This window comes from Physeter macrocephalus, chromosome 8 (assembly GCF_002837175.3).
Source record: "Physeter macrocephalus isolate SW-GA chromosome 8, ASM283717v5, whole genome shotgun sequence".
Taxonomy (NCBI): domain Eukaryota; kingdom Metazoa; phylum Chordata; class Mammalia; order Artiodactyla; family Physeteridae; genus Physeter; species Physeter macrocephalus.
The window spans coordinates 129396884-129409552 of record NC_041221.1 but is presented as its reverse complement, the minus strand read 5'-3'; positions in this window follow the sequence as shown (position 1 = coordinate 129409552).

Sequence of the window (12669 nt, the reverse complement as noted above, 5' to 3'; positions counted from 1 at the left end):
TTCTGTAATGTAGCAGAAAGAAATATACATAAAAAATTTCCTTACAATTATTGTAAATTGGAAAGAGATGGTAAACATGGACTGGGAGGCTCGGCATTGTCCCTCAGCACTCTTCTTCTGAGCTTTAGCTCCTCTCAGTTCCTGGAATGGGTCTCTCTTTCTCTAAATTCTCTTTCATAATCTTGGGATATTTTCCTTCCCCACCTCACAGCCCACACAGACTTTGTGCCTGGTTAACTCCTGTTCATCTTCCATCTCGACCCCTTCCTCGACATGGTCTCCTTGGATCCTTTGCTAGATCAGGTGCCCTCTTATTTGTTCCCCTCACAGTCTGTACTTTCCCCATCACCACACATCCCTATCTACAGTCATTGCTTGTTCAGTGCCTGTCTTCAGACTCTGAGCCCCTTGAAGGCAGGAGCTCATCTGCCTTGTTCAGGCTTGTAATCCTGTTTCAGAGAAGTTCTCGGTGGGCAACCAGGAGTCAATGTGTGGCCAGCATGGCTCCTAGCAAGCTGTCTGGTGGCAATGTCGGTGATCAACTGGAGAGAGCCAGGTCAGGGGGACCAATGAGGGAGCCACTGCTAGAGCCCACAGGAGATGAAAAGCTCTGGACTAGGGCAGTGACAGAAGGGTGGAGAAGAGAGCCTGGTTGAGGAGATGTTTCTAAGGCAAAATCAGGATTTGGTGACCCTACAAACAGAGATGAAGGAATATGAGTATTCAAAGATCATTCCACAGTTTCTGTCTTGTGAGAAGAGGAAAATAGTGTCACTGTTTGTTGCAACAGGAAGATTAAAGAAGGGGAAGGTGCAAGTTGAGTTTGGACAAGTTGAGGTTTTAAGTTAAGAGGTGTTTGTGTGTCACTTGGAAGGTAGCTGGGAATGAGGATCTGGAGCTCAAGAGGATGTCTGGGCTGGAGACACAGGAGTGAGTCATGAGCTTCTAGACGATGGATGACGTGAGGGTGTGGGTGAGCCCATCTAGGGAGAAGGTGTAGAAGATCAGGAGCGAGAGGGTGGAACCCTGGGGAATCTGAGTCCTGAAGGGGCAGGTAAAGAGCAATCCATGGAGGGGAAGAGGAAAGAATGGACAGAGGCAGGAGGAAAGGCAGGAAAGCCAAGGGAGGAAAGGGTTTCAAGAAATAAGGACATAGGGAAATGGCTAAATTGTAGTGTGGCCATCCCTTTGGAACACGAACGAAGAAGAGACGTATGTACTGACCGGGAGCAAAGTGCATGCGTGATATTTGTTAAATGAACCTAGCCACTTTATTCATTCAACCAACATTTATTGAGGAACTACTAAGTGTCCAGGGACTGTTCCAGGCACTGGGGATTAATTAGTGAGCAAAACAGTCAAAAATCCCTGTCCTCATGGAGCTCACAGTATATGGGGAATACAGATGACAAATAAGAAAAATGAAATACATGGTATATTAGGAGGTGGCAAAAGAGAGAGGAGAAAAAACAAAGCAGGGAAGAGAGATATGAAATATAGGAAGGGCTGAGATTTCACATAAGGTGGCCAGGGAAGGCATCACTAAGAAAAGACTCAAAGAATAAGGAAGCAAGCCACATAGGTATCTGGGGGAGGAGCATACCAGGTAGGGAAAGGGATGAGCTAGGCGTGCTCTAGGGATGATGAGGAGTCTAGTGTTATTGGCGCACAGAGAGCAAGAGAAGAGGTCAGAAAAGTAGTGGGGGGCTTATATCACATACAACCTTGCAGGGCATGATAAGGACTTGGGCTTTTACTCTGAGGGAGGTGGGAGCCATTGCAGGTTGATGAGCATAGCAGTGACAGGATCTAACTTGTGCTTCAGCAGGATCACTCATTAAGCAAGAGAACTTGCACTGAGAGTTCATGCTTTGAAGCCCAACGCAATGATAGATAAGGTGCAGGAGGAGAAAATTCAGAAGTTGGAGCTGCACTGAAACAAGATAAACTTTTCCATGGACCAGAAACAGAACATAAACCAGAGACTCAAGCCACAGACCTGATGGATTCAAAGTCCAGATGCAGTGGAGATACCCAGGAGCTTGGCTCTTGTGAAGTGCCAAGGGGTAAAAAGAAAACTTCTCACAAGTTTGGGGGGCTAGAGCCAGGCCCACTGTGGGAAATCAGTGCTGGGATGGAGCTTGTAGAATGAGACATAATAGTTTCTCATGGGTTTTTTTTGTTGTTTGTCTTTTCTTAAATCCAAACTCTAAATGTGCGTGAATTCTACTTTTGTTTATACCTGGGCAAATATTTGGAAAGCCATGCATCAACCCAGGGAGTGGAGTGGGAGGCTGGGACAGGGGCCTCCCACTCTTTCCTTTTTATGTACTTCTGATATATTTGGCTCTTTTTCTCCATGAGAATATACAATATCACAGAGAAAGTAACAGGAGCCCAGCGCAGTGGGGGAAGAGTAAGATCAGAATGGAAAAGAAGCCACTGGGTTTGGCCATTAAGAGGTCAGTGGTGGCCTCTACAAGAACAGTTTCCTTGGAGATGTGGAGACGAAAGACAGACTGACAGGAGACAAAAGACACATGAGTGAGTTGAAAAGTAGACTGTTCCTTCAAGATGTTGGTCAGGAAAGGGAAGGAGAGAGTAAGCAGGGGGCACGAGGCGGGAGCAGGGTCAAGACCGGCTTTTTTATTTTCTTTTTTAATAAATTTATTTATTTCTTTTTATATTTGGCTGCGTTGGGTCTTCGTTGCTGCACGTGAGCTTTCTCTAGTTGTGGTGAGCGGGGCTACTCTTCATTGTGGTGAGCAGGCTTCTCACTGCGGTGGCTTCTCTTGTTGCGGAGCACAGGCTCTAGGCACTCAGGCTTCAGTAGTTGTGGCTCGCGGGCTCAGTAGTTGTGGCACATGGGCTTAGTTGCTCCACGGCATGTGGGATCTTCCCGGACCAGGGCTTGAACCCGCGTCCCCTGCATTGGCAGGAGGATTCTTAACCACTGCGCCATCAGGGAAGCCCCAAGACAGGCTTTTTTAGATGAGGAGACTTCTGGGTGTTGGCTGAAAAGAGGGTAGGAGAAGGGAGGGAGGAGAGATTTAAGATGTGAGAAAAGGAAGGAATAACTGACACTATAAAAGGGAATGCCCCACGGAAGAGTTGGGGCCCTACTTTCTTGGATCCCAGAGAGAAGGTGGTCCAGGCATGACTGGCAGACACATGTGTTGGGCTGGGTGAGCGCCGGAGGCTGGGGCTGCGGTAGGGCCTTGGAACTGGCCAGCAGCCTCCCTTGCGGTGTAGCCTGTCGCCTGCCCCTGTGTTTCTCTGACTCCACTGTCCTGAGAGGGCAGGAACCACACCTGATTAGTCCCCATGGCTCTAGCACACTGTAGACCTTTAGTTAATGTTTGTTGACTGAATAAATGGATTTGCTTTGTAAAGAAAAGGTCACAGTGTGAGCTGAGTGTGAAGGGGGATGGAGTGGGGAAGAGTGATTGCTATTTGGAGTGGCTGCCATGGGGAATGGGCCAGGGCGGTGACTAGGTACAAGCACAGGATTTCTAAGCAGCTCTGGGCGGTCTGCTGAGCATGGAACCGTCAGGAGCTAGTGCTGTCAGGCAGCAAGGCTTGCGATACTTTTTTCCTCTTGTACAATTCCAAGCAGTGCAGGAGCATGCCGAGAAAGCAGATGGGTTTTTTGCTGTCATCCTCTCAGTGGAAGCCTGGAAAAGCTAATGAAGCTCCCCAAGGCCTTAGCTTCATTCCTAGAGAGTGTGCTTGTCTAGGGTGGGCTCATTCTTTGTGTTAGTAGCTGCCGTGACCAGAGCAAATACGTGTGTCTGAATGTCATCCCGGAAAGACTTCTCCTTCCCTCTACGTCCTCGCATCCTCCTCTGGATCCCTGGCATGGGGTACTGCGAATCCCACTAGGAAGCCTGGGCTGAGAGTGCAGTATCTGCCCAGGCAGAGAGCATGCTGGGAGGGCAGGAGCCAGACTGAGCCATCAGGTGTCCACTAGCAGGCCTTCAGTAGGATTGCCAAGCCAAGGAGAGCAGGAACAATGGTGTGAGCCAGGACACAGGGTTCTGGAGGGCAACAGAAAACTAACGCGCATGTCACAACGGGCAAACCAGGTGAGTGAGACAAATATAAATGGGAACAAGGCAGAGGTTGGCAGTGAGAAACTGGAGCATGTTGCTGGCACGAGGTGGCACAGGCTTTGGGCTTCATGATGCTGGTGCTTGTGCCTTTTATTGGACTCCCAACACGTTTTGCTTTGCTGAGGGCAGAGTCTTAAAGGGGTGGCCAAGTTTGGCTGTATATTATTTTCATAAACACTTGTTTTGTTTGCTTTCCTATTGAACTCTGAACTTTGGGAGGCAGTAATTGTGCCTTATTATCCTCATGCCCATGACACACAGGAAGTGCTCAGGGAATCTTTATTGTGTGAATGATGAAATGACCTCAGTATTTAGCCAGTCTAGGAACTTATAAAATCGTAATAGCCTGGACCAGCAGGACCCTGAGAAGTGAACCAGTCCTTCCCTCCAAGAGGATTTCATAGATGACAATAAATTATAAAGGCCCCGTATCTGCAATTTATCAGAAAAATGGACTCTATCTCAAATGAACTCAGTGTATCTGACCTGGAGTCAGAAGGCCAGACTAAGTGAACTCTTGTGGCTTCAGACACCTGACTTTAGCCATTCTCCCCTTCTTTCTAACAGGACTACAATTTTGTTTAGATAGCAATGCACCCAATGCTTGGGGATGAATCATTATTGTTTGTCCTGTGGGAAATTATCTTTACTCCGTGTAGCTTCCAAGTGCTCTATTGGGCAAGCTGTCCAGAGGTCATGAACAGAAGGGCTCATAGACCAATTTAAGATGGTCAAATTACCCAGCTTAAGGATGCAATTTAAAGCTTGCAGTAATAAACAAGGGGAAAGAAGTGGAGTAGGTGAATTCACCTAGGGTACGGTGTATGCGGAGTGGAAGGAGCACACTGTCTGAATCCTGTGTTCCACAGTGTTCACATCTTCTCTCTCTCTCTCCCCCAGCATCCTTCCCCACTGACAGTGTGGTTATGAGAACCAGAGCTGAGATTGAACAAAGGTGCCTGGAGCCAACACATGCTCTACCAGAGAAACACAGGCAAGTACCCCTGGCTACAACCATAGCATGCGGATGACCCTCTGGGCAGCTGGGGAAGAGCACATGGGGAGCCAGAATGGGATCATAATGGGCGTCACCAAGGGGGCTAATTTGGGGATGACAGCTGTCAATCTGGAATTAACATGATCCTTTCCTTATAACTTGCTTTTTCCATCCCTTTCTATCTACAAATAACACTCTTGTGTTCTTGTATCCTTCTTATCTATGTTCAACATTCATGTTTCATTTATTCTATGTCTAGCATGTCTCACAAGTTACCAACTTACTATCTGTACTTAACAGATCTTATGAATTTTGCATGGTTTTTGTTGTTGTTGTTGTGTTTCTTGCCTTCTACAGTAGATTTAAATATTCTCAACAATACAGACAACACATATTACATTAGTGTGAGCCAACCTTTGGCAAATCCCAAAACCTCTGTGTGGCTATGTGACTCATTTCTGGGGTCAATGAGACCCCAGGGGGAGTTTTTAGGGGGCCATCTGGGAAAGATTTTCTTCCTGACGAAAGACAAGAGCAATGGAATGGATTGGAGGAGTATCCCCTTAAACCTTTGCCTCCTTTCTTAAAATCTTCTGTCTTGTCCCCTCCCCCCACCCCAACCTGCCCCACCCTGCAAGCAGGGTATGAATACCTAGTAAAAGAGCAGTCAGAACTAAACAGCTGAGTTATGGGGCCTTGGCCTCTTGGTCATCGGTTCATATGGATTAGGTTCTATGCATTAATCAAGTCCTTTGTCCTATTTTCATTCCTCAGTCAGCTGGCCCCATCCTTCTGTGTGTGTTTTCTTTATTGCTAATTCACTCTTATTTCTACTCCTAATTCAAGTGATAGTAATTTCTCTCAGCTCCTTTGGATTCATTTTTCCAATCTCCCTGGCCAATCCCTTGGTTCCAGGTAAAACTCTACTTCTCAGCTATCTTAACTCATACTCAATTGTTTCCTTGGATCCCACCACCAGCAGCCTTTTCTAGACCCATTTTGTCTGAATAAATTCCCCCCAGAGATGTGTTTCTCAGACTTATTTTTAGCTGCAGAAGAATCCTTTGTTGAACTGAAAACCCAATATATAAACCAGATAGAATGGAGCCATTTAGCGGAGGGGCTAGAGCCCTTCTCTTCCCCACTTTCCTCATGGTCCCTCTGGGCCCAGTTTGAAAGCTATTGCTCTGCAGACCTCTCCCACTTTAAGCCATGCCTTGCCATTTGCTTCTCCTGAGTTAACTGTCTGCTTTCCTGAAGGCTTCCTTTGGCACCTTGGCCAGAGTGAAGCATTCTTTCTCTCTCCACTTCCCACATGGTCTTTGAAAGTCATATTTTTCCAAAACAGCAAAACATTTTAACTTCCTCATCTCCGCCTAGCTTGTCACCATGTGGAGCTGCCTCTCACCTGCTTGTATCCAACCTGTTCATGGCTGCAGGGATGGAGAACATGCTGAAATGGTCTGGCCACCAGCTGCACATCACCTGGCCTCTCCATCTGTGAGCATCTTAAGTCTTCCATTTGTATAGATTGTAGCTCTCTAGTTACTGGACAGTCCACATATTTTTTCCCCAGAGAATTCTTTTTGATCACAACCACCTTGGAGGAGCTGAAAACCTACCACCGTAGGGTGACCTGTGCCTACTGGGGGCAGAGGGTGGGCTGGGGGCAGAGCCATGGGCAGGATCTTCTGACAAGTCACATGGAGTCCCTTGTAAAGTTGGTATCAACCCCTTTCCTTGGGCCCTCCAGGCCAGGTTTGGAGTGGGGTTTCCTCTGCATTGGGCAGCTCTGGGCCATGGGGGTTGCTTCAGAAGTCACTGTAGACTCAGGGACTAGGCACCCATGGGTGTCTCTGTGGCCCGTTTACTAAGGTCACCCTGGATCTCCTGAAACACATGAAGCTTAAGATTCCAGGCCTCTCACTTGCATGGGTACCTTACAAGTCCTGTTCTTTTCTCATTCTAAATAAATTACTTCCATACCCAATCTTGTATTTATAATTGTGTATTCTTTTTCTCAAAGAAAGCCTTCCAAATTCTATAAGCTTCAGGCTCTACAAAGCCTCCCAGGATGTGTTCCTGGGAGCCATGGTCTTGGGTCTCTCTCAGGGGACCCAGGGACTCATGTGCTACAGGAGGCTCTTCTGTTTTAAAAGGCAGAGATTCCAATCTCCAGGGCTATCCAAGGCATTCCTAGAACTTTGTGTATGAGACATCCATGCCACATGCTCTGGTGGAAGGCAGGGAGGCCTCAGTTTTGACCTGCTTCCTGTCCCATCTGCAGCATGCAGTCTCCACTGTGGAACTTGAGGCAGAGGACAGCCAGAAACCCATGAGGCCAGGGAAGGGCTGCTTTCTGCTGGTTGTTCTCCCTGTGCCACACAGCTCCTGCATCCAGCCTTGGTGCAAACTCTGACCGGTCTCCGAAGAAATTGGAACATGGTTCCTTCTCTCTGGGAGAGCTTTTCCATCAGGCCAGGACTCCTGGTCTAGGCCTCAACCTGGCAGTACTGCCATTTGACTATAATTCCTAAATCTGGCTTTTAAGAGTCATGTTTTGCAAAATGGGAGAGTTTGCCTGCCTGATTGGAACAACTTGGGACTTGTGAACTCAGTGCCTAGGACCCAGGAGGCTCCTTGGATGCTCTTGCTTTGGATCATTTCACAGACCTTGATAACAAGTCAGATGTGAAAGCCAGAGATGGCCAATGCTGCTTTAAAAATGTGTAGGGGCACTTCTAGATGCAGACAGTGAATGAAATCCTCCGTACAGGATTTCTCTTTCTCAATTCCTAACAAAATAAAATAAAGTAGATAAAAATCACAGGGGAAATTTACTATCAGCACCCATACAGTAAACTTCAAATTTGGCATCTGAAGAAAAATACAGAAGATTTTGGAGCGGCAAGGAGTGGCACAGCACATCTCTGCTCTCTACCCGGTCCTCAATGCTCAGAGATTGACAAAATCTTGAACATCCTCCCCAGTGCTCCTGAATCTGAAAAGAAACAGATATGAGTCATGCGCTTATATTCTTCCTTTTCTGAATGAGCAGTATTACAAAGTGTGCTGGGGAGAAATGAGGGAAGCTTAGAGCATGATCCATGGAGCTGACTCAGCCAATGGAAATAAAGTCTCCAGAATAACACTCCAACTTGAGAAATTGAACCAAGCCTGAGTTATCCTCCTTCCTTGGAAAAGGTGTATGGTGTCCCCCTCTCCATCCCCAATCAGGTGACATGAACCTTGTGTTGGATATTAATCAGAACCTCAGGACAGGAGCATGCACAGCTATTCCAGCAAAGACTGCACCCTGCTTTGGCTGAGTGCTCCTCTTTCCCCTCCTCCCATTCAGACTACCAAAAAGTGTACAAGCTCTAAATCCCCAGCTTAGGTCAGAGGGAAAAACAGACTGGTCTGAAACCTGGGTAGATGGTCAGTAAGCACCCCTCTCCAGCCATCATGTTATAGCAGCATAAAGAAGTTCTGGACAGAGCCAGCAAACCAAGATGAAAAGAAATGGATGCAAACACACGGCAGCAAATTATAAATGATAAATAGAGGGAAAACAGTGGGCAAAAGACAAGGGCTCCTCCCCTCCCCCACAAAAGGAAATTTCTTACAACTGCTTCATATATAAAGCAACTTAATAAGAACATGAATTTATTAAACTGGAGGCTCAAAGATGGGATGATAAAACCAGAGAATTGATGGAAAGGAAACAAACTGAGGACAAAAACATCATCATTATAGAACAAATAAATAAGAACTAACAAGAAAGAGAACTGACCCCACTGAAGCTCAAATTACTGAGTTGGGGCAGCTAAACAAGGTAAAGAGATTTAAGAAATAGAATTAATAGAAATGGAATACAGACAAAGATGATCCAATATAAGGATTAATTGATATCCCTGAAGAAGAGAAACCAAAAATAGAGCTAAAAAAGATGTTTAATGCAGAAAAAGCAAAACTAAAACTGCAGGTTGAAAGACATTATGTTCCGGAAAAGCTTTGTTCAGGATGCTTATTACTAAGCTATGTTTTAGTTAAGTTATTGAACTAAAAAAAAAAAAGATGACGAGTGACTTCTTTAGACATGCAAGTAGGAAAAAAAAGGCCACCCACAATGGGGTAAATTTAGGCTGGCCTCAGACTTCTTCCCAGAAGAAAAAGGAGCAAAACCTACCACATTCTATGGGAAAGAAGGTGAGACCCAAGTATGTTTTATCCAGCCAAGATATGGTTCCAGTGTAAAAGCAACAGACAGACGTGCTTAAATATCCAAAATGCTTCTTGAGAAAACAGCTTAACAATGACATTCAACCCATTAAGAGAAGAATTAAGAGAAGAATTGAGGGCTTCCCTGGTGGCGCAGTGGTTGAGAGTCCGCCTGCCGATGCAGGGGACACGGGTTCGTGCCCCGGTCCGGGAAGATCCCACATGCCGCGGAGTGGCTGGGCCCGTGAGCCATGGCCGCTGAGCCTGCGCGTCCGGAGCCTGTGCTCCGCAACGGGAGAGGCCACAACAGTAAAAAGCCTCCGTACCGCACTGCGCGTCCGGAGCTTGTGCTCCGCAACGGGAGAGGCCACAACAGTAAAAAGCCTCCGTACCGCAAAAAAAAAAAAAAAAAAAAAAAAAAAAGAGATAAGAATTGAAATAAAGACCTTGCAAATGCAGAATCCTTGATAGAAGGACCAGAGATGGGCATCGAATTTATTAAGCCTAGAATATATACCAAGAAACTAGAACAGAATATGATTATTTTCTTTTTCTTTTTTAAAAAAAATTTTATTTTATTTACTGTTGGCTGTGTTGGGTCTTCGTTGCTGTGCATGGGCCCTCTCTAGTTGTGGTGAGTGGGGGGGCCACTCCCTGCTGCAGTGCACGGATCTCTCATTGCGATGGCTTCTCTTGTTGCAGAGCATGGGCTCTAGGCACGCGGGCTTCACTAGTTGTGGCGCCGGCTCTAGAACACAGGCTCTGTAGTTGTGGCACATGGGCTTAGTTGCTCCGCAGCACGTGGGATCCTCCCAGACCAGGGATTGAACCCGTGTCCCCTGAACTGGCAGACGCATTCTCAACCACTGCGCCACCAGGGAAGTCCCTGATTATTTTCTTTTAATGTTTATTTATTTATTTGTCTGAGCCGAGTCTTAGTTGCGGTGTGCAGGACCTTCACTGTGGCATGCGGGACCTTTAGTTGCGGCATGCGGGATCTAGGTCCCTGACCAGGGATGGAACCCGGGCCCCCTGCATTGGGAGTGCGGAGTCTTAACTGCTGAACCACCAGGGGACTCCCCCAGAATATGATTATCATAAATTTGGACAACGTAACAATAATAAGTAACAAAAGTGAGGAGGCAGCGTCAAGGGTGGTGGAAAGATGGAAAGAATCATGAGAGCTAATGCACACACACATACCCAAACATGCAATTAAAATGCATAATTAAAAAAAATTGACTCCAACTTCTTCATGTTTTTCACAATTTTTGTTTACCCTCAGAGGTATCTTTTAGGAAGTAATATCTCTTGTGGTCAAGAAGCATTACTTGAAGTTCAACTATTCCTTCAGTTTCACTTCAACTTTTAAATTCAAGTAAAATTAAATTTAATACTTTTAATTAAAATGCCACCTGTATTATTGTCCAATTCTTACAAAATATCTCTATGATATTTTCTCCTGTCTGTAAATATGCATAGAGAGCTTTCTGGAATGATGTAACGTAATGGTCATTTCTGTGGTTGATTCTGAAAGGTGTATATAACTGATTATTTCCTTGCTTGTCATTTTTAAATATTTTAATTTTCTAGTAAATAAATTAAAAAATTAAAGCATTAGAAAAAAAATTTCAGGCATCTTACTGAACAGAATAAATCGTTCAAAAACAGGCTATAGCAGAGATTGCTACTATCTCCCAATGTCTACTCTTCTAACATTTTATGGAATTTTTAGCTTTTCACATGATGGCCAACATAAAGACCCCATTTCTCAGCTGTGGCCAATAGGATATAAGCAGACGTGCCATGTGGCAGTTTCTGGAACCATCTGAGAGTCTTTGCTCATTTTCTCTTTATTACCTTCATTCTCTCCTGCTATCTGGAATGCTGATTTCACCACATGGGACCATGAGGTCAGGGCTTTTCAAAGCAAAGTAACATAGGAGGTGTGGACACAATGTCACATCACCAAGACTGCCTATCTGGATAATGTGCAAAAGAAAGAAGCTTCTATCTTGTTGAAGCAACTAAATCTTACCCTAACTGAGCCACAGGCCTACACACATACACACATAGAAATTTAGCCTCTGATACTATTTTCATTGTATATCAGTGATGATGAAACAATTGGTTTGGCATGCACATAAACAAATCACTGGTGGGCCTAAACATGAAAAAAATTTTTTAACGTTTTATAAGAAGATACAAAGAGAATATCTTTATGAATCTGAGACAGGGAAGGATTTTTTTAAAGGAGATTTTATGGTGAAAACCATAAAGGAAATAAGAGGTAAACTTTACAACATCAACATTTTGAACTTTTGCATGACAAAAGAAACTATAAACAAAAGTAAAAGACAAGCAACAGTGAGGCCTGTCAAGTTCAGTTTCAGTGTGATGCTAGGTGTGTATGTGGGGTGTGGGCAGGGGGGTGGTCAACTAAGTTTGAGGAAGGCTGCATATTCCCTTTACCTCTAAGACAATGACAATGCATATTACCTTAACAAAAGCTCTGAGAACTTCTACAGAAACCTTTTCCTGTATGGAACTAAGTTTTCCATAATACAGTTATCTGCCTATGGGACTACTGTGTGTGTGTGTAACAGTTATGAAGTCCTCCTAGGTGTATAAGGAACACTAGGAAATGCTGCCGTGAGAAATAACACTTTGCCTCCTGTGAGAAATGATTGTTTTATTCACCTTTGTGTCTCCACAGGTAACTCTCCCTACTTCAGTAATTCTGACCAGCAGCAGCATTGGAGAAGATGGGGGCAGAGAGGAGGAGAAGAGGAAGAAGAAGGGGGGAGGAGAAGAAGAGGAACAGGAAGGAGATGGAGATGGAGAAGAGGAAGAAAGAAAAAGAAATTTGGGGTTTCAGGAGTAGATGTAAACTTTCCTACTAGAGTGAACATATCCAAAGAGAAGGAAGTCCGCTGTAATCTGGGCTTTTCCTTCTCACAGCCAGCAGCTGGGGCTGCTAGAGGTAGATCATTTTGAAATATGTCCAACTGGGGGGAAGAGACCATTTTAAAGATAATTTAGGGCAGATCCCAGAGAGTTGTGATGCATAAAATGGTAGTTGGGACAGATTTCTTGCCAGTTACAGAAAAGAAAAAGGAAACAGCAGATCTGGTCTAGGACAATCAACTCAACATTGATTGACCACACACATACACTCTCTCTCCCTCTCTCTGGGTTCTGACATTGGGGCCTTTGTAGTCTAGAGAGGGAGATTTTATTAAGCATTTTATTTCAAGTATAGTTTAAAGCCTTTTGCTTATTTTATTGTGTTTAATCCTGTGGCAGAGGTACTATAATTATTCTCAATTTTAGGATGAG